At 46.3% G+C, this 20,595-nt stretch overlaps 1 protein-coding gene across 1 annotated transcript in view; it reads left to right on the forward strand.

Annotated features, from left to right (window-relative positions):
• The window catches only part of PTH2R (parathyroid hormone 2 receptor), a 1,094,265-nt gene that overhangs the window by 555,420 nt on the left and 518,250 nt on the right, over window positions 1–20,595 (forward strand). The window lies entirely within an intron of this gene.

The raw sequence follows: 20,595 nt of genomic DNA on the forward strand, positions 1-20,595 counted from the left end.
GGGTGCCTTGTTGAGCAATAACGTACGATTTAAAACCACCTGCTGCAGAGTTCCTTGTGTTTCAGCTTTCCGGCAGCAGTAAAAATGAACAAGATAGCTCTTGTGGTTAATATTCCTGCTAGAGAAAGAGATTGAGTTTTGTCTAGGATTATCTCTCGCTCTCTCTCACTATATATATATATATATATATATATAGATTTTATTCCATAGACAATAATGCCCCTGCAGAGCCTGTGCAGTTTTAAACAGCCATTTCGACCCGGCACGGGCACCCACTTGCCAGGCCCAAACCTTCATTTTTATTACATATAAGTCACCCCTACGGTAGGCCCTAGTCAGCCCAAAGGGCAGGGTGTAGTGAATGTATTTAAAAAGTTGGACATGAACCTTTTAGTTTAACATATCTTGGTTTTACACTGCCATGTCGACCTGGCAAAAAAAAAAAACTTTTGCCAAGCCCAAACCTTCCCTTTTTATACATATACATTACCCCTAAGGTAAGTCCTGGACAATCCGGAGGGCAGGGTGCAATGTATTTAAAAAGCAGGACAGGTACTTTTAAGTTTTACATGGCCTGGTAGTGGAAAAGTCCTAAAGTTGTTTTTTCACTGCAGCAAGGCATATCTCTCCCATAGCATAACAAGTGGATTACCTGTTTCCGTTTTAGAAGTGTAATTTACAATTTAAAAACTCACAATTTAAAATCTCAATTAATGGTGCAGTTCGATGTTTAATTGCAGTTCTGAAAATGCACCTTTTACAAGTTGTCATGTTATTACTTTAGCCGCTTGGACCCATAGGTGCAAAATACCGATTTTGGGATTCCCAAATAGCACATCCATAGAATTCGCTATGTGGGAATCGCAAAATTAACTGTATGTAATCTGCGAGTTCCTAATAGTGGTTCCTTTGGAATCCAATTCGCTAGTACCTCATTACATCAGGAGATGGTGCTCCTGTAGCTCTGTCCCTTGCCGGTTCTGCTGTCGGCCAATCAACACTTCTCTTGCATTCAATCCACAAATCAGCCGGTACTATAATCTCAAACAGGGTATTCAAGTCTTCTCAAAGACACTTCTCAAGCTTCACAAATCTATCTGTCTGCTGGTACCACTCTATTGGCTTCTCTCTCAACCTGGGAAAATCATTTGTGAATGACAGAATGTCACCTCTAGACCATGGTACATGGACAAGAACCTCTCCAGCTGTCTCTCTCATGGGTAACATTTTTATTGTACCGGTATCTGGTGCTGGTTTGGCCTGCTGCTGCTCCAAGCAGTCACTTTTCCTTTTCTCTCTTTTCTTTGCCCATCTGCCTTCCCATTTTTCTAAGGCTCCCCAAACTTGTGCACTCTGCAGTATTTCTTTAAGGTGTGCCTTCATTCCAGTAGACCTCATGTGATCAAAACATTAGGCTTGAAGTCTAACCTGTAACTCCTCTTCAAATGTTTAGTATTATCTAGGTCTATATCGTATTTATCTGCTAAGTTCGCCAATCTCTGGTGCACTTTGCTCACTTCTTTAGTTATCTTTGGGCACAAATACCTCAACTCTGCTTCAGTGTACGACTCTAGTCTGTTCACTCCCATGCTTCCTTCAACTAGCTCTGCTGGTTCCATGCCCAACCTCACAAAATTCATGTACTCTTCTATGTCCGACTGCTCTGCTGTTGCAGGAGTAGTCTGTGGTGAATTTAACTTGTCTAACCATTCATTCAGATGTTCAGATGTAGCACAATTAATCCCTGAAATGAGATGTTACCAGCCTGCATCATCGGTGTCTGTGGTACATTCTCACTTGAGATCTCTGTGGTCAGCAGACCCAAACCTGATTGTTTCATGGCATCTAGAGGAACCCCTATCGGACTGAAGTCTAACAGTGATCCAGATCTGTCTATTGTCTGTACCACTGGAGTCATTCCTTGAGAGTTTCCTGTGATCCCTCCTCTTGTCACCTCTTGGGTCATTACACCCTGATCGCATACACTAGACTTCGGTTGTGCATACAATGGTACTGGTGGACCAACTGTAATCGGTAATGATATGGCGGCTGTTGACTGTCTGCTACCCAACCCCTGAGGAGCATTAGCCCCCATATTCTGGTTCATTGTAGGTGCTCTGGTCAACTGTGGTCCCGTGACTGGGGCATAATTCAGAACCATTGGTTGCTGTGCTTGAGACAGTAAAAGTGGAGTTGGCTCAATCTGTACTAATTTTGGTCTCGTATATGCCGGATCTGACGGCACCATCAAACTTGTAGTTGTCTCTAATATCGGGATATCAGGGTAAAGCCTCTGAACTGGTGGTGGCTGCAACTGTGTCTGCATCTCTGAAGCCGTAGACACACTGACACTATTCTGTACCGGAGCTGTTGTTGCAACTGTATTTACCTGTGCTGTATTTGTGGTTCCATGATTCTGTGTCGAGTTTACAGGACCTGCGCTTGTACTTGGTCTATTATCATTTATGGCATATGGCGGTGGTCGATCATGCAGCAACTGATTAAGGAACTCATCATCATCTGAGTCCTCTGCCTCTGCCCAGGACTTTTTAGTCTCCTTTTCTTTGCTAGACCCTTTATCTGTCTTACAAGTGGCTTTTCTTCCTTGCGTGCCGGCTTCTTATGTTATTGCCGGAAACATCCTTACTCCATCTATTATCTCCCTTCTCCACATCCTGTGCTCACTATCCCACCTGGCCTCCCCTAGTGTCTTTTCTGCCTTCCTCATTCTCCTCTCAAACATTTGTTGCCGTTGACGTATGGCCATCAGCTCCCAAATTGCTAATGCCTCAAACTGTGCTGGTCTCGGAGGCAGCTTTTGCTCATTTAACGCCTTCCACAAATTCTCTAACATCACTATATTGAAAAATCTGTGCTCCGGAAACGCCAAACACCCATCTTTTTCTGTTAATTTGCACCATTGCTTTAGCCAAAGGCATGGCATGACTCCCCTCTCCTCCATTACGGCATAAGCCGGAGTATCCTCTGGAGGTGCAGGCTCCCCCACACTCGCGGTAATGTATACATCTCCCCTCAAAGTGCTCCTTAGAGCCTTGAAAAACGTAATTTTTACGTCTTTTATTTTGCTTACAATTGAAACAGGAAGTGACTTTAATTCCCAGAACTCTCTTCGCCTACCTTCTCAACAAATTGTCTCTCACAGACGGCTGCCAATCCGTGCGCGACCCTTCTCACTAACTGACCTATCCCAGCGCGGCTCCAATGACTTCAAACTCACACACACTGTGGCTGACAAAGTCTTGCGGCTTGTCTCCCTCACTCTCTAGTCACACAAAAACTAATGCAATATATTGCGAGCACTAACAAACTCAAATTTGCCGGTTTACTACAGGAAGGGTAACACAATCGTTTCAGAACTTTATAGAGATTTCACTTTAAGCCTAGGCCGCTACTCTCTCCTTCTTGGCTTCCGCATTCACAAGCAAAATTTGACCCATAAATTCTACTCTCGACTTCTCAATGGTTCGTCCTAGTGCACTTTAGAACTCCCCAAATCTCCATCAAAGTTTTCATTCACTCACTATGACTCAAACTCGACTCGCCAACCACGCCCGATTGACCTATTAAACCGCGCAAATTACAACATAAACAAACCATCAATATACTCTGGAGTCTTAGACCATGGAGGGTCCATACATCATCAACAACCACGTGGACAATTTTGTAGCACAAAGCGCCACACTCACATAAAGTTCGCCGACTTCCCTACTCTCATACTGCGGAGTACGCCCACTCCTACTAAAACATCACCTGGCCTGAAATTCTCACAAACTTCACAATTCACCTGCGGTATGCATAAGCTGTGAGGCGCAAACCCTACGTCACTCACTCTATCACTAGAACACCGAGAACATACCCTACTCACTTCGGCAAGCTCCGAGATTCCGTAAAAGTCATTTGGTATTTAGGGGCACATCATCTCTCCAATTTGCATTATCTCAGAATCAATTTTCAAACAATGGTCCCTCGTCCTAGGGCCCCCAAAGGGCTGAAACCGTCCTCTGCTACCAGAACTGATAATGCATCCCAGCTTTGATAATTTACTTACAGTGGGACTCGTTTTAGGCCAATGAATCTTTTGACCCTGATTGGGGACTTCCCAGAACAAGATATCTATCTAGCATTTCAATCAATAGATCAATAACCTAATCAATATCTACAATAACTAATCACTCAAACTAATCAGTAACATTTATTAGAAATGAAACACACCATGATCTCTCATCTGTGAATAACCACACAAATCTAGTAAGATTTTAGATATTTATTCCCTATTAGTTACAATCTACTAGTACATTTATTAGTCTCAATATCAATAAGCACATCAACAAAACTACAATATGGCAACTGGAATAAGATTTTATCAATGCAAAGATCATGAACATATGCTAATCAGATTGTGAGGTTGAATATTTCTGTAGTGATGAGGCACACAAAGTGAATAAAAATTTAATATTTCTTCATCAGAGTGAGAGCAGGCTGACATGTCCTTCACAGCCGAAGTCCGTGCTAACTGTCCCTAACAACGGTCATCCATAACATTTTAAAGAAGAATCATAATATGTCGTCCTAGAAATCACAACTGGGAAACAGCACACATGTTCCCCTTTTATTATTAAAACACATTTTTAAACAATAGATTGATAACCAAAACAAGGAACACATTTAACTATTACAAAAGGAATATTACAGACATGACTCTTAACACTATTAAATCACCACACACATTCGGACAGGAAAATATAATACACTTATAGTAATACTAATAGGTATAACAATGTGTGATTCAGCACCACAAGTAATACACTTCTAATCAATCAGAAAGGAAAACTATTCCATCAAAAATATCATAATTTTTTATGTTACACATACAGGTCTGCCTGAACTTGTCATTCTCACACTTTTGGCATGAGATTTCAAGCATGAGAAGAGACTTGCCCCTATTCCTTACTCACACTATTGGATTCCCTCCTTTCTTCAGGAAGAGATATATTTCCAACATCAGATGACCTAATCAGAAGATTAATTGTAGTCTCATTTGCATGAACTTTAACAGGGTAATAATTAGGCTCATTAGACTCGCTATTGCCTTCTTCCTCCCTTCAAAATGCACCAGGAGTTCTCAAATTTCTACTACTCCACAACAAAATCCTATTACATTTAGAAAACTTACTAAAATGCCAACTTTCACCTTTACTAAGCTTGGCAGAACAAGAATAAACTTTGCACACTTGTAATGGTCCTGAAAAATGACTACCACACTTCTTAACATTTTTATCGTGTTTCACTTGCACCCAATTATACTCTTCCAAAGTACAATTATTCACACTGTGTTTTATTTGTCATAATTCATTTTGTAAGTCTGCTGTGCTTTTTTAGATTGGCTTTAACTACTTCTGGTGACCACTTACTTTGATTTTCTTGAGATATCCATGATTTATTGCCTTTACTGAACGGATCACATCTCTTTAGAATTTTAAAGGGACTATAAACCATTACTGTAGGAGTTATGTGGTATGCCCACACCCATTTATCAACTTCCAATTCCCAGATCTTCCCCGCAATATAGACAGCTTGAATACAGCTCATGATCACCCTACTGAATCTCTCCACAGCACCATGACTAGCTTGGTGATACACAGGTGTCTTCTTCTCTTTAATGACATTTCTTGATAGGAATGTAGTAAACCTCTCAGCTGAAAACTGAGGACTGATATCACTCAAGAGTGACTTAGGAAACCCTTCATTCAGGAATACCTTTTCTAGGAACATGACAACACCAGATTGTTATCCAGACAACTTTAGGGTAGTCATCCCCCAACATTTTTCCTGCCTCCCTCCAATTTCAGGACACTGTTTTTGCTGGTTTTAGGACTCTGCAGACTTTAATACTGCTAACCAGTGGTAAAGTGCATATACTCTCTTCCTTAAACATGGTAACATTGATTCATTCCAAATTGGCATATTTGATTTACTTATATGTAGTAAAGTGTACTACATGTGCACAGGGCCTGTACATTGAATGCTACCAGTGGGACTGCAGCACTGGTTGTGCCACCCACAAAAGCAGCCCCTTAACAATGTCTCAGGCCTACCATTGCAAGGCCTTTCCGTGCAGTTTCACTGCCACTTCAACTTGGCACTTGAAAGTACTTGCCAAGCCTTAAACACCCATTTTCCACATATAAGTCACCCCTAATCTAGTCCCTGGGTAACTCATAGGGCAGGATGCTACACAGGTAAAAGGAAAGACATGTACATGTGTGTGTCAAATGTCCTGGAAGTGGAAAACTACTAAATTCATTTCCACTACTGTGAGGCCTGCTCCTTTCATAGGATAGCATTAGGCCTACCCACATATACTGTTTGAGTGGTAGATTCTGATCAGAAAGGGGTAACTAGGTCATATTTGGTAAGGGCATAATGGTAACAGAAAATCCTCCTTATTGGTGAAATTGGATTTTATATTACTATTTTAGACGGGGAAAGAGGGGGCACCTCAGCCGGAAGATGGTACAATACCACTTGCCCTGGAGGGGGCAACATGCCCTGTGCGATGTACTGGGGAGTGCAAAGCCACAGTCTCTCTAGTGGATGGCTTCTCCACTGCTTGGTCCTGGGGAGAGCAAAGCCACAGTCTCTCAAGTGGGTGATTTGCCAACTGCTTGGTCCTGGGGAGTGCAAGGCCACAGTCTCTCAAGTGGGTGGTTTGCCCATTGCTTGGTCCTGGGGAGTACAAAGCCACAGTCTCTCAAGTGGGTGGTTTGCCCACTGCCTGGTCCTGGGGAGTGCAAGGTCACAGTCTCTCAAGTGGGTGGTTTGCCCACTACTTGGTCCTGGGGAGTGCAAAGCCACAGTCTCTTTAGTGGATGGCTTCTCTACTGCTTGGTCCTGGGGAGTGCAAAGCACAGTCTCTCAAGTGGGTGGTTTGCCCACTGCTTGGTCCTGGGGAGTGCAAAGCCACAGTCTCTCAAGTGGGTGGTTTCTTATACTGGTTCTGGAGGGGGCTTTGTGCCCAGTGTGTTTCATCCTGGGAAGGAGGGGGTGAGTGGATGATTTCTTCCACTGGTCCTGGAGGGGGATTTGTGCCCAATGTGATTCAGCCTGGCAAGGAGGGGGTGAGTAGATGCCTTCTTCCACTGGTTCTGGAGGGGGCTTTGTGCCCTGTGATGCAGATCTTGGGGAGTGCAAGTTCACAGTCACTCACCTGGGTGTCACACCCACACAAGTTGCAGTGGTCAGAATGCATCACAGTCCATGGAGGCACGACTACACACTGCCCTCCGGCGGCGAAGGCTGCTCAGTGGTGGCAGTGCCGGTGCTGCCAGTGGTGGAGGGAGGCTCCAGCCCTTCCACTGCATTCTCAGACGGATGCCCACTGGGGCTTCTGCTGCTAGTGGCAGTGCTGGCAGCGGTGCTGGTGGTGGTGCAGGTGGTGGTGCAAGTGACAGTGCAGGTGCTGGTGCTGGTGTCGGGGCTTCGAGTGGTGGGTGGAGGCTCCAGCCCTTCTCCTGCAGCCTCGGACGGATGCCCACTGGGGCTGCTGCTGCTGGCGGCCGTGCTGGTAGCGGTGCAGGTGGCGGTACAGGTGCCGGTATGGGTGGCGGTGCTGGTGTTGTGGCTGCCAGTGGTGGGAGGAGGCTCCAGCCCTTCCCCTGCAGCCTCGGACGGATGCCCACTGGAGCTGCTGCTGCTGGCGGCGGTGCTGGAGGCGGTGCTGGTAGCGGTGCAGGTGGCGGTGTAGGTGCCGGTGCTGTGGCAGTGCTGGTGTCGTGACTGCCAGTGGTGGGGGGAGGCTCCAGCCCTTCCCCTGCAGCCTCGGACAGATACCCACTGGGGCTGCTGCTGCTAGCGGTGGTGCTGGTGGCGGTGCAGGTGGCAGTGCAGGTGCCAGTGCCTGTGCTGGTGTCGTGGCTGCCAGCAGTGGGGGGAGGCTCAATCCCTTCCCCTGCAGCCTCGGACGGCTGAAGCGCCATGGTTGGTGCTTGGGGATCAGAATCAGTACCAGCACCAGGCCTCCTGTCCTCCTGCCTGCAGGTGCAAGCCCTTTGCCTTTCACCTTGGAAGCTGGTGGTGCCTCCTTGCCCTTGCTCTTGCCATCTGGTGGTGCCTCCTTACCCTTCCCCTTATGAGCTGGTGGTGCCTCCTTGCACTTGCCCTGTCCTGGCCAGCTAGTGGTGTTTCCTTGCCCTTCCTCTTGCCAGCTGGTGGTGCATCCTTGCCCTTCTCCTTGGCAGCTGGTGAAGGCACACTGCCAGTGCTGATGGGTCTTTCCTTGGAGCCTCTCACACCTGCAGTAGCTGCCGAAACTACTGTGGCCGTGGACTGGGTGGCTGAGGTGCTAGCATGGGTTCTGACTACCCTGGCCTGACGTGAAGGATGGGGGAGGGGTAGGGAAGAGGTCAATGGTGGAGAAGAAAAGCTTCTTAGGGACACTGAGGAAGGAAGAGGGTGAAGGTTTGGAAGTGGAGGACGAGGGAGTGGTTGCTGGAGGTGTCTGTCTGCTGTGTTTGGGTGCAGGTGCATGGGCTGGATGCTGTTGTGAGGTGGACGGCTGTTGGGTGTCTGAGTGCTTGCATTTGGGTACTTTGGAAGGAGAGGGCACAGACACTGTGGGAGAGGACACAGGGAATGTGTGCATGGAGGTGGGGGTGGTGACTGCCAGTGAGGGGCGTGTAGTGATAGGCGTGATGGAGGCTTTGACTAGGGATGTAGTGCATGCAGGTGTGAGTAGAGAAGCCACTGGGAGGGAGGTGGACGAGGAGGAGGAGGGGGACACAGTGGGGGCAGTGGATGTTGGTGTGTCTGCATATGGATGATGTTTGTGTGAGTGCCTGTGGGATGATGTGTGGTGTTTGTGTTTGCCTGAACCACTCCTGTGTGTTGTCTTGGGTGCATGCAGGTCTGAATGTGTACTTGGGATAGGTTGGGGTGGAGGGGAATGGGACTGGGCAGAGGAAGTTGGAGGGGGGAGGCTAGAGACAGGAAAAATGGCTGCCATCATGGAGGAGGCCAGAGCCTGGATTGAACTCTGTTGAGCCCCCATGCCACAGTGAATGCCCTCCAGGAATGCATTTGTTTGTTGCAAATGCCCTGCCAACCCCTGGATGGGTTGACTGCCCAACAGAGATGGATCTCAGGAGTTCAATAGCCTCCTCACTGAGGGCAGCAGGGCTAACTGGGGCAGGGCCTGAGGTGCATGGGGCGAAGGAGATGCCCACCCTCCTGGGTGAGCGGGCACAGGAAACTCGCTGAGCGGCTGCTGGGAGGGCGGTGCTGGTAAGGGGGTGGCTGCTGTACCTGTAGTTGGGCTGGGCACAGAGCTGTCCGCCACCACTAGGGAGCTTTCATCGGAGGAGCTATCACTTTTTCCGAACTGTCCCCTCCTGTCTCCACCGTGGTGCTCCCCTCACCATCCGTCTCACTGGTGACCTCACCGTCAGTGGATTCGGCTTCATGGGCCCTGTGGGATGCAGCTCCCTCCGTCGCCGGTGCCTCTGCTCCTCCGCCAGATGATGCTAATGCACATAAGGACAGGATGACAAAACAAAAAGGGGAGCAAGAGACAGAGGATGCACTTGGTCAATGGCAGCAACAACACCACCGTTGGCTTATACAACACACATACACACACACACACACACACAGGGAACCTCCCTACACACAAGGCAATGGACTACCAGTCACAATGCTAGTCACCAGGCCATGGACAGTAACACCTAATGCTAATTGTAACATACCTGAGACCCACAGAGCCCTGCCCAGTAGTGGATGCCCACTAACTTGGTTGGAGGTGGAGTTCGTCAGCCCCTGCCCAACATGGAACCTACCCTGCAGTGTTCAGCCTGGCCTAGGGGCACCAACAGGCCCACATCCCCCACCCGAAGGCCACTTCACCACGCACAAGTGGTATAATGTGAAACTGTACTCACCGCCTTGTGGCTGCTGTGATGCCCTCAAGCGCCCATCCTGCTCCAGCTAGGCCACCGCCAGTATGCCGAACATCAGGGGGGTCAGGGTTCAACTGGCACCCCTTCCTCGGTGGGAGGCCATCCCCAGCTGGTCCTCCCCCATCTACCTTGCCCAGCATCTCAGGTCCTCCCACCATTTGCAACAGTGGGGACTCCACTTGCTGTAGACCCCCAGGGTCCGCACATTCTTGGGGATGGCACGCCATGTACCCTTTGTCTGATGGGCACTAAGCTGCAGAGAAATACACATAGAAACAAGGTATAAGTCATACCTTCCGGCCTGTTACACTAATGGCCCACCACATCCTTCCCATCCCCTTACGCACATACATTGCCCACCATACATGCAGCACGCTCCCCAGGTCCCCTCAACCACCACCCCTTACACAAGGCCCTCACATACAGCACTCCATGCATTCATGCCCCATGCATCGTGCTCACAGTTTACTCACCTGTTGGTCTGGAGGCCCATACAGCAATCGGTACTGGGGTAGGACCCCATCCACCAGTCTCTCCAACTCCGCAGCGGTGAAGGCAGGGGCCCTTTGCACAGTGACACAAGCCATCATAGGTTCCAGACACAGGTCACAGCAGCAAATGCACTGTAGGCCCTCTCCTGTTGAAGGTCAGGTAGCAAGTGGGTGAACAGATAGAAAACGGCGGTCACATCCGCGGTGGTGCGTACCGTCACGACCGGCGTACATCACCATTGGCTACTGTAACCTATAGGCCCCAATGACAACCAATGAGGAGTTGCACGGTGGTACTTGACCGCCTCCCGCAATGGTGCACAATGTCAGTGGCATTACGTCATTCCCACATGTCCATCCACACAGGACAGGTGGATGCCATTTCAGGGGGGGGGCAGGCCATGGCACCTAACTGTGTCACAGCACACATAGGCACCATTTGGGCTTATACAGCAACATACTGTTTCTGTCACAACATGCAATGCACTGTACATTTTGAAAATGTTGAATACTGACAGATGCTCATCATTTTTCCCCCTAGATTACAACCGCTGAGGATGAATAGGAGATGGAGACATCCCCCCGGGTGGACTTGGCAACAATGGAGGACAGGCACATTATCCTCACCTATAGACTTGACAGGGTCACAATCACGGAGCTGTGTGCCCAATTGGAGAAAGACCTGACCTCTGCTATCCGTCACCCCACTGGGATCCCCCCTCTTGTGCAAGTCCTATCTGTGCTACATTTCTTGGCAACTGGTTATTTCCAAGTGACAGTGGGCTTGGCAGCAGGAATGTCACAGCCAATGTTCTCAATTGTGCTAATAAGAGTGTTGTCTGCCCTGATTAAACACATAAACAGCTACATTGTTTCTCCCCATGTGAAGTATTTGGCCACAGTGAAAGCTGACTTCTATGCAATGGGACATATCCCCCACATCATTGGGGCAATTGATGGTACACATATTGCATTTGTCCCCCCACCGGAGAAATGAACAGGCGTTCAGAAATCGAAAGAGCTTTCACTTCATTTATGTGCAGATAGTGTGCCTGGTGGACCAGTACATCGCCCAAGTCAATGCAAAGTATACTGAGTCTGTGCACAATGTCTTTATCCTGAGGAATAGCAGCATCCCATATGTGATGGCTCAACTCCTAAGGTACCGGGTGTGGCTAAGAGGTGAGCCCATGGTCCCTACCCATTATATGTTGGTGTACGGGCATGGGGTTAGTGTCTGGCTAACAGGTATCCCTCGATATTTGCAGGTGACTCTGGTTACCCCAACCTCTCATGGCTACTGACGCAAGTGAGGAATCCCAGGACAAGGGCAGAGGAACGTTACAATGAGGCACATGGGCGAACAAGGAGGATAATTGAGCGAACCTTCGGCTCCCTGAAGGCCATGTTTCGATGCCTCCATCTAACAGGTGGTTCCCTTTGCTACTCACCCAAAAAGGTCTGCCAGATCATTATGGCATGTTGCATGTTGCACAATCTTGCCTTATGTCACCAGGTGCCTTTTCTGCAGGAGGATGAGACTGGAGAAGGGCGTGTGGCAGCGGTGGAGCCTGTAGACAGTGACGAAGAGGAGGCAGAGGATGTGGACAATAGAACATCATTCATACAACAGTACTTCCATTGACACACAGACAAGACACTGTAATTTCACCTTCCATTGCAGTTTTGTATTATAAATTGTCACTGGCAGGCTGATATTCCCACTACTATGGACACTTACTTTACCCTTTGACATGTCTATTTACAGATATATTTGCCCCACTCTGGCTCCTGGTGTATTGACTGCAGCAAACTACAGGTCATACCTATGTATACATGACCGTACAGTTGAATTGCAATGTCTATCGATTGTTAAACTAATACTTAGTTCAATCACTTGACAGACTCAATACTTGTATTTTTTACAAAAATGTTTATTTATGTGCTAATAAGTGGATGGGGTATGTGTATAGGCTGGGGGGTGGAGGAGAGTCCGGGTAAGACTTCCAGTCTATTTGTATCACAGCTGCAGTGTCCAAGGGGGCATATGAAGGGGAGCAATGGCAGTTCAAGGTGGACAGGGTGACTGAGTGAGACACAAGGGTGACAATCAGAATCCTGGTGGGGGTCTTGGCAATGTTCTTTGGCTTCTGCCTGGATCGCAGGGACTGTTTGTGATGGGGTGAGGGTAGGGGTGGGTTTATGTGAAGGCATGCAGATAGGGGGGCTGAAAGTAGTGAAGAGTTGACTTACCAGAGTCCAGTCCTCCTGCTACTTCTGCCAGGTCCCCAGGATGCAGTATTACCAAGACTTGCTCCTTCCATGTTGTTAGTTCTGGGGAGGAGGTGAGGGTCCACCGCCAGTCCTCTGTACAGCTATCTGGGGTCTTGCTATCGCGGAACGCACCTTACCCCGTAGGTTGGTCCAACTCTTCCTGATGTCATCCCTTGTTCTGGGGTGCTGTCCCACAGCACTGACCCTGTTCACGATTCTCCGCCATAGCTCCATCTTCCTAGCAATGGATGTCTGCTACACCTGTGCTCCAAAAAGCTGTGGCTCTACCCGTGTGATTTCTTCCACCAGGACCCATAGCTCCTCCTCTGAGGACCTGGGGTGTCTTTCTGGTGCCCTGGGTGTAGTGTGAGTGGTGTGTGTGAGGGTGTGTGGGGTGATGTGTAGAGGTGTGTGCTGTGAGGTGCGTGAATGGTGTGTGGGTGATGGTGTTCTGTGGCTCTGTTTGTGTGGGTGCTCTTGCTGTATCTCTCTCTAGTGGCAATTTTTTCTAGTCGTAGAGGGTTGTGTGTAGTGTGGGTGTGTGTTTTATAGTGGTGTGGGTGTGATGTGTGTTAGGGTGTCAGGTGTGTGTAGTTTGAATTGTCAAATTTGGTGTTGTTATGTTAGGTTGTGTGTGTTTTTAGTGCGGAGGTATGCGCCAATGGTTTAACGCGGTTGAATGTCCGCTGCGGTGATTTGTGGGTCATAATGTGGTGGGCGTAGTTCTGTTGGTGTAACGGTGTGGGTTTTGGTACCGTCAGTTTATCACTGACCTTTGGGCTGGCGGACTTATGTGTGTGTCTGTATAGTGACGGATTGCTATGTGTGTGTCATAATATGGGCAGCGGTAAACCGCCGCAGAGGCGGTATGTTGGCAGTCGGCATGGCAGTAAATGGGATTTACCGCCAATGTCATAATGAGGGCCTCTGTCACACTTGCACTCATTTGCATACTGAATGGATCATCCTAGGCTGGAAGGATGGAGGGCCTGACACTTTTATTGGACTGCACTCACACAATGGACTGCAAACCGCCTACTGGGACCCTGTCAGACAGACCTGTACTGAAAGGGGAACCTGTGCAATTCAAAACCACTCTTTGAAGTTCCCCCACTTCAAAGGCATTTTGGGGTATATAACCTGGGTCTCTGACCCCACCAACTCAGACACCTCTGGACCGGAACCTGTAACCTGTCAAGAGGAACTGCCTGGCTGCCCAAAGGACTCATCTGGACTGCTTTGCTGAAAAGGACTGCTGCCCCGCTCCCCTGCTGACCTCCTGTTTTCTTAAGCCTCAGGGCCAAAAAGATTTCATCGCTTTAGGAAAACTCCTTGTGCACTGAAAATCGACGGACAGATTGCCGGAAACGACACACAGCTTGCCTTGCGACTGAGAAATTGCCACATAGCTGATCTGGAGTGATGCAGCCTGACTTCCAGAATGGAAAACCAACACAGCCCCTGCCTTGTGACTGAAAGTCCGATACATCGCCCTACCGGATCAACAAGCAGCCAAACCGGAACAGCGCAGACGATTCACCGAATAGATAATCGGTGCAGTGCCAGCCGCGTGACAGAAAATTCAACTCTTCTCAATAGCAGATCAATGCAATGCCTGTGACTTCTTCCAGCATGCCCAGGATTTCTCTGCATCATCCTTGGGCGTCAAAAAGATCCCCGCATCAAAGTGAGGAACTAAGACTAAGCACAGAGAAACAACAAAAGCCCCTTGCAGCATGAAAAGAAACGATGAATCGTCTGTGCCACATCAGAAATATCTGACCCACTCCACATTTTTCCATGCATCTCCTCCTCTGCGGTCTCCATGCGTTTTATTTTTGTTGCAAGCCAGATACTTTGTGTAATCAAGAGACAGCTGTTGATTTCTAAGATTTAAGACTCTTTTTAAACTTGCTAACGGGAAATTTAAACTCATGCTTATTGAATCTTTATTGTTTTGATCTTATTTTATTCAGATAAATATCATCTATTTTTCTAAACCTGTGTGGTGTATTTTTGTGGTGTTTTCACAGTGTTACTGCATGATTTATTGAACAAATACTTTACACACTTTCTTACATGTTAAGCCTGACTGCTCAGTGCCAAGCTACCAGAGGGTGGTCACAGGATAATTTGTATTGTGTGTGACTTATCCTGACGGGGATTGTGGTCTATACTTGGACAAGGGTTTATTCCTCTGCCAACTAGAGACCCCATTTTTAACATAGCTGCCTCTGAACTTCCATGTTTATCCATTCGGGGCCACATGAAATATGTATTTAATAACACAACAATGTTTTTTGGAGTCCCATTCCTATCTAAAATGGGACCTAAAATACCAATGGTATCTCATTTAGACCAAGGGGTGGTCTAAAAACTGTATGGGACTTCTCTGCATTCACACAAGTTCACAATTCCTCAATATTTGTCCATACTTATATCAATTCCAGGCCACCATTATGATCTTTTAACTACATGTTTGGACTTAACAATACCAGAAACTTCCTTTGTGCATTAACTACAATAATCTTTAACAAAGACTTTTGGGAGGAACAACTCTGTACGCCTGAAATGGAACCCAAAGTCTGAAATTGATAATTCCTCCTTGAGATCCCAAAATATTTCACCTTCTTCTGAGAATTTTCCTTTATCAGCCCACCCTCGTAACCCATACTTAATTACTTTGGCCAAAATTCTGTCTTTCGCATAAACACCTTTCCATTCTCTTTCAAAAGTAGCTCCAGCTTCACAATTTACACTAGCTACACAATACCCATCCCACACATTGGTTTCTGACACTTCACATTGTACAGGTGGTCTGCTCAAAAAGTGGCAACTTTATTTTTCTTCCTTGTGGATATTCCACCTCATTTGCATATTCAAGTAACCTGAGGGTCTTTCTAGCTATTCAAGGTGTTGCCTTGGCTAAATGGTTTGTGATATGTGCGTAATGTGAATTTAGTACCCCATAGGAACTGTCTAAATTATCCTGTTGTCCACACACATTCCAACATTTTCCGTTCAATAACAGTGTACTTCTCATCAGGTGATGTTGGGGATTAATAAACAAACAATACAGTGCTTTCTACCCCATTGCTTGCAATTTGGGAAAACACAGCCCCTAAACCCCTTCCACTGGAATCAGTGGTTAGTATTGTACATGCTTCGGGTCAAATCTTTGTAATGGAATGGCTGTACATATATCATCCTTGATTGTTTTTAAATTCCAGTTGTAGTGTCTCATTCCACAAAAAGCTTTTAACGATTGATGTATATTGTATGTTTATGTTTTGTCTACGTTCATGGAGGTTTTCCAACCCATATACTGAGAAGGAAAAATACACATGGAAAGTCCTTTCCTAGACAATAAGGTTTTTCTCATGTATTGATCTGGTAGTCCTGGGTGGATTGCCATGTCAGAGGATTCAACAACATTGCCGGTTTATCAACTGATTCTACATACCCACCTCAAAAAGAGGTCATACACCAGCATATTTAGCCGTGTGGGAGCTATCCAAATTCATGTAGGGTCTTCTATTCCGCCAAAATGTAAATGGGCCTTTAAAAGCTGCAAAGTCCATGTGCATGAATTCCATGCTGGAGATAATGATTTGGAGAGCAGTAAATTATTGAAATTACCACAGAATAATGCCTTACCTTGATTCAATGTCACCCCTCTTTTCCACAGCACCCTCTAAATTTGCATCATTTCTGATAATCTATCCTCACTTGTAATTCCTCCCCTGCTCCTCTGTATTCAACAATGTATCTCTCATGCCTTTCTAACACCCATCAAAATAAAAAGGCTGTCATTGTCTTAGTTTGTTACATCTTGTGATTTCTTTCACTCATGAAAACACTTCTCTCTACATACCATCTTTTTCTGTTTTAATCCCTTATCTTCAGAGGAACGGCTCTTTGAGAGTTTGGCAGATGATCTTTTCTTGTCACTTAAGTGTCATCTTTCACCGAAATACATTTTCTACAGCCACTTAGACCCTAATTATGTCCTTGGCGGTAAAAACCGCCTACTGCCGCGGTGACGGTCGCCAAAAGACCTTCACCGCGGCTGCCATCCATCTGAGAGATTATGACCACAGCCAGACTTCTGCCACAAGAAGGGTGAAAACCTGGCAGTGATCATACTGGCGGGTGGTCATAAGGTGGCGCTGCTAACACCAGCACCACCACGCCAGTAGACTGCCACCTGCCGTATCATGACCTGTGATACTGCCTGGTGGTGTTCTGCTGGTGGGCGCTGCTGGCGGTAGCAGCACCCTTTCCTGTTGCCTGCCGGAAGACCACCTGGAAGAAGGTAAGTTGGGATTCCGACAGCGAAGGGGCGTGGTGGTGTTGTGTGTGTGGGATTGTGTACATGAATGTGAGTGTGTGCATGAATCGGTCTGTGTGTGTAGTGTTGTTTGCATGGGTGTATGCATGTGTGTGAATGCGTGTAAGAATGGTAATGTGAGTGCAAGTCTGCATGTCAGTGTGAATGTGTGTACGGATGTGTGGAGCATAACTGGATGTATGCGTGTATGCCAGTGTGAGTGAATGGGTGTATACGTTGTGTGTGTCTGCAGGTGTGTGCGTGTTTGGGGGTGGAAGATCGGAAGGGGGGACCGTGGATGGGGGGGTTTGGGGGAATCTGGGGAGTGTTTGGGAGTAGGTGAGCCACCTACCAGTGACATGGAAGGAATTCCCTGTCACTGGTAGATCCTACAGCCATGGTTTTTGTGGCATTGCTAACACCATGATATCCATGGTGGTAGGCTGGCTCAAAATTCCACCAGCAGTACTATAGCAGCCGCTGGGGTGGAGATTGATATTTCTGGCCCTGCGGCTACTACTACCATAGCAGTCTGAGTGGAGAAGTGGAGGGTTGGCTGCAGCCAACCAGCCATTCTCATAATGTGGAAGTATGAACCACCAGCCTGTTGGCGGTACTGCGTCCACTTTACCACTCACCGCTGGGATCATAAGGACCCCCTAAGTGTCTTTGCCTTGTTTCACCAATGAAATCTTTTTCAAAAATGTAAAGTCGAAGTGGCATTTAAATATAAACATATTTGGGATAGGTTTAGTCAGGAACTTTTATATTTATTTTCTCTTTCCAATATTCAGTTTTCCAAATGTTGCCAAAATTCTCATTATACTGCAAAGTGTCCCTTTGCCCCTAGAGTGATGCCGATATTACAAAAAACTAACTGTCAGTTTATTGGTGTTCCTCCTCATTACGCCTTTCTTTCTACTTAATCTGTACCTTCTCTCTCTTTCTTACTTTTCCCTTCTCCTCTAATTCCTTCTCCCCTTTTCTTCTTTCCTACTCCTTTGTACACCATATTTTGTGTTCATATTAGTTGCAGTATCTGCATTTCTTTCTTTTGGATTTGCCTTCCCCTTTGTTTCTCTATCCATGCAATAGCTATGGCCCCTGTGAGTACTCTTGTGTCCTCATTAGCCAGACACTGCCTCTAGTTCATGCTTAGCACAAGCTGCTGAGTGCTGAATACAGTGTTGTGTGTAATGCAACTTGATGAGTATTATGCCCTTATGACTTTAAATACCTTATTAGTTTTCTCTAAAAGTGTGCCACCGTTATGTGTAAATTATGAAATAGAAAAAAGCCCAAATGCTTAACCTGCAGACTCTCTTGTACAAAGCATTAATGACTGGAGGCACATTGATACTTGTCAGTAATGTGGTTTTTAATGTGGGAGAATTGTACCCCTACCTACTTACTAAGCCCACTCTGTACAGCTCAAAACACAGTTCTGATAGAATCTCTGCTCATCCCCTGGTAACTATGGCACTAGCAGCAGGCAATTATGAGAGAAGTACGTGCTAAATTCCAAGGCCAGTAGCAACTATTATAAATTAAAGAACACAACACAGTAACATTTTCCAGCCAATTTAGAACAATAGGGACAATCTAATGAGCAGAAGAAATCAAGATTATCAAAAAAAGGTAAGGGAAATTGGTGATATTCATTTTTACAATTTTAGGCCAAATAGTGACAAGAAAAGGTAAAGCACCTGTCAAAGTCACTGTTTGCAGTTGACAAGACCTGGGTGTGATTTCAAGCACAGTGTTGGAGCACAGGTTGATTCACCAATTCAGTCATACCAGTCAACTTTAACTTCTAATTTAGTTTATTTGATAAAAGCTGCAATCCTTGAGCAGGGCAGGGACCTAGGCTTTTGTTGATGAGGGTCCTTGAAGTTGCAAATGTCTTTGTCAAGCTCCCACTGAAGCCGTTAGATTTGGTACCAAAAGTCTGAGTGAGACAAGCTTCAATTTAATATTCAGTGAGGTAGCTTTGTAGATAGGATAGATTTGCTGCATTGCCCCCTTCCCAGATTTTACTTCCAAAACTTAGTCACTTTTTTGGAAGATGAACTTCTCCACTGGGGCAAGTTTAGAAGTTGTACCTTGGCAGGGCTCCACAAGGCCAGATGCCTTTGCTGAAGAGGCATGTTGAATTAGCTTTCAGCATGGCAAAAACCTCAGAGTGGGACAAGGTTGACTTTCCTGCCTGCCTTGAGTCTGATCACATTGTGGATACTTCAAAATCTTGTTACAGTCATTAGGAGATCAACAAAATGAATTTCAGCCTGATGGATTTGATGTTAGAACCTTGCAACAGAGTAAGTTCTTGCTAAACCTTTGATCTGCATGTTGATTTAAAGGCAGGTGGACCTTAAGTATGCCTTCTCTGGCTCCATTGCTGATGTACTCCCCCTAGAGCCCAACAGAGTACGGCCATCAGAGGTTGACATATATCCCCTTCGGGCTGAAATGTAGTGGACAATGGTATACTGTTTTTTGCTATAAGACCTGGCCTAGGGGGCCTTGAGGGACTCCTCCCACAAACACACCACAAAGGAAAAAACTGCTGCAGCATTGGTGTCATTAGCTTATACATTTTAAAAACATAATCCTGCATTAGTGTTTTTGTTTTAAAAAATCAAAGACTTGTTAAATGTTTGACAGACAGTCATCATTTTTGACCAAGACATCCGTTAGACTTTTAATAAATTGACAGTAAACAAACCTCAATGATGGAGGTTAGCTGCTGATGACTAGAGATTCCTGTAGGACTGGTGGGCATCTCTACCTGTGGCAGATGGGTACTCCATCAATGTGACACAATGTTGTACTCTATTCCCTGATACACAACAATTTAGATCAGGTTCTAAGTTCTAACATGCAAACTTCTGTGAAAGTTACTTCTGGTGAGTACTGCAGACCCCAGCTCCTCAGGCCAGGCTTCTAGGAACATGTCCTCTCTCTTGCCCAGTCCTCAGTGGTTATGTGGTCACTATTTGTGATAAGGAGCCCCTCTGCTTTTTGTGTCTGTGAAACAAGAAAAAAGTAGGCCAACCAATTGATACTTGGGAAGCAGTTTCAGTACCTGTGTTGCAGCAGAGTTCAGGAATTCCTGAGCCCATGAATCTTCTACCAGCAGGAGTCAAGAGTCGTTTTTCTTTCAGTTGTGACTTCTTCTTCAGGCACAGCCTTTCCAGGACCAGAAAACCACTGAGGTCATGGTAGAGAGGTGACAGGCTTATCGAGTGCACTTGCCACTGATTGGTAAAGTTTCCTAACCAATCCTGGCTACTTTTTGTTTTTTGAGTTCAACGTATTTTGTTGTTTTTGCCAGTGCAAAGACAATATAAAAACTATACATTAATAATATATATAATAAATGCATAGATAACTTTAAAGCCAAAATTCTTATTGCATTATATATACCTAGAATATGGTATGGTATTGTGAGTTATTTGCAAAGCGCATTCTGGACGTAGCATTGAAGCGCTGAAGACTAACGCAACATCAGAGGGGAGTCCTAAAAGGA

The sequence above is a fragment of the Pleurodeles waltl genome, chromosome 3_1 (assembly GCF_031143425.1).
Source record: "Pleurodeles waltl isolate 20211129_DDA chromosome 3_1, aPleWal1.hap1.20221129, whole genome shotgun sequence".
NCBI classification, from domain to species: domain Eukaryota; kingdom Metazoa; phylum Chordata; class Amphibia; order Caudata; family Salamandridae; genus Pleurodeles; species Pleurodeles waltl.